Source organism: Mandrillus leucophaeus, unplaced genomic scaffold (genome assembly GCF_000951045.1).
Source record: "Mandrillus leucophaeus isolate KB7577 unplaced genomic scaffold, Mleu.le_1.0 Scaffold952, whole genome shotgun sequence".
NCBI classification, from domain to species: Eukaryota; Metazoa; Chordata; class Mammalia; order Primates; family Cercopithecidae; genus Mandrillus; species Mandrillus leucophaeus.
Window position 1 is genome coordinate 803971 of NW_012110386.1, and position 2602 is coordinate 806572.

Here is a 2602-nt window from a genome sequence, read left to right on the forward strand (position 1 = left end):
GAATGAGGGTATGGATGACAAAGTGAAGAAAAGGGCAGCAGAGAACAGAGAAACAAAGGCAGCAAAGAAGAGTGCGGAGAGTTGCAGGGCAGGGCTGTGGAGGGTGGACAGGCCATAGAGGGCAGTGCAGCTGGGTTCTGGCGGCTTCTGCACATCTCAGCTGTTGCTTCCTCTTCAGCTCCCCACAGGCAGGTAATGGTGTCCCTCACCTGCAGGCACAGAACTGTGGGATTGATTGGACAACCATCCTACTGCACAGACTGAGACCATCATTAACAGCTGCAACTGCTCATTTCTCACACCTGAGGTTTGAAAAACAGCCACTCACAAACCCTGAGTGTCCACTTGCTTTCACCCCACCTGCTGTTTGCTGTGCTCTTTCTTCAAGGTGCTGTGTCCTCCCTGCCTGTCCTGCTGTGGGGTCACCCTCCAGCCTGGCAACTCAAGTCTCCTCCCTTTGCACCTTGTAACTGCCACTCTATGTTCTCTTCATGTGTGAGGCTCCTGGTCCTGAAACAGAGGGGAAATTCCTCTTAAGGGCTCTCTGCTAACCCTCCCCACCCCATACACCGCTTTGCAAGCATGGAAGTGAAGTAAAATCTTAGTTCATTCAAGGGAAATTCCAGACACCTAGCTAGCCCTGGGAAGTAAATAGGCAACATAATAAGCAAGAAGGCAACAGCAGCTTAAAACAATAGCCAAGGAAGTTAGAGTCACAGGATGTTTGGTTCCTGACAGAAACTAAAGGTAACATCTTAACATACGTTCCTGAGTTGTTTTTCAGAAACCCTAAACCCCACCCAGTGGATCTGCTGGCACACAGACCTCAGGTAGAGGAGCTGAGCCCTGAACTCTGATCATCATTCTTTGTTCTAAATTTCTTCCAAAAGGGCCTGGGGGAAGTCACATCCACAACCCAGAGCTAACCTTCTTTTCTGCTGATTCCAATTTTGAAGCAAAACTTCTCTTCCTTAACGAATTGCAAATCAGAAAATCTTTTAATCTACCTATAACCTGTAAGGTCTTACTTCAAGATATCCCACTTGTTGAGGCCAAACCAGTGTAAAATCTCCATGTACTGATTTATGATTTTGCCTGTAATTTCTGCTTTCCTGAAATTTTCCCTGTCTTTAAGAACTCTTGCTTGTATGCCATCAGTGAGGTCGAGTCTTAAGTGTCAGCTGCTCAGTTCTCCTTGCTTGGTGCCCTGCAAAGGAATGCCCTCATTCTTCCCACTGCAAACATCAGTGTGGGTGTTTGGTCTTACTGTGTGGACAAGTGGACCCCAGTTCAATTAGGACACAGAACTTCCACTGGGGATGTTCAGACCTTATCCATGTCCACTCAGATTCTTTTTTAGGGACTGGGTTGGGTTGCTCTTCCCCAAGCTATGGGTCTGTTCACATGAGTGAACATAGTGGCTAAAGGCATTGACCATCGAGTTCGAGGTTCAAATCCTGGCCCCAGCACTGGCCATCTTGGGACCTCAGGCAAATTAAGTAAACTCTGTGGCCCTGCTTCCCTCCTCTGTGACATGGGGTTAATCATAATACCTTGTCATGTATAAGGTCAGGAGGCCATAAGGTCATGCAAGTAAAATACCTAATCCGGAACATTTGAGCTAGTATTAGACAAACACTGGCTGCATTATTTTCATTGTTATTGTTAATTGGCATATAGTCCAGAGCCATCGCCACCGCCTGCCTTGACCGGAGTCCTGTTGGGGTGGTGATTAAACATGGCAGAGTTGATGACCCTGCTGTCACCTAGGAGGAATGAATGATGCCGGGACAACCTCCCCAGCGATGCGAACTCTGGCTCATGGGCCTCTCCACTGATGCTGTGGTTTCCAGATTCCCCAAATGTCGCTTGCTGACCCAAATGACACTGAGGTTGAAAAACTCAGACATCAGACCCAGACAAGGCATAATTCAAAATATTTAGCACACCCTTTCCCCACCCCACTCACAAACACACACAGACACCCAGTTCTATGGAGCTCGAGGCCTCTGGGATGCAGGTATGAGAAGATCAGATATATAAGAACAGAAAGTAATGCAATGGCTGTGTCAGATGGCTGATTCCCTCCTAAGGAGGCAAATCGGCAGATGGATTTTAGGTAGAGACTACATATGCCAAGATGGTGCATACACTGTGGTATGCAGAGGAGAGAGAAGCTGGGTTCACTCGCCCTGGTCAGGGTGAACTGTCACCAGAGAACAAAATGATTGGAAAGGCTGTGCACCAGGGAAGACTTCTCTTTTAGGAAGCGTATGCAGGAGGAAATTCGTCAGAGGAGTCTGCCTGCTAGACCCTTAGCAAGTGAACAGGAGTGTGGGAACGGAGATACAGCTGACCCCTTAGACATCCCGAATGCCACCTTCAGAAGGGGTGTGGAAGAGCACCTCCCTCCCTGCACCCTCTCCTTCCTCTGGATAAGGTGAGGTCCTGGCCTGGTCCCCTGACAACAGGAACTGCTTTCCACGACAACCTAAGATGCTGCTGCTGCATCCAAGGGAGAATTGCAGTCAGGCTCGCATTAGCCTCAGGCAGTGCGTAAAAGGGGAATCAGCACTGCATTAAAGGGAAATGAGTATTTGTT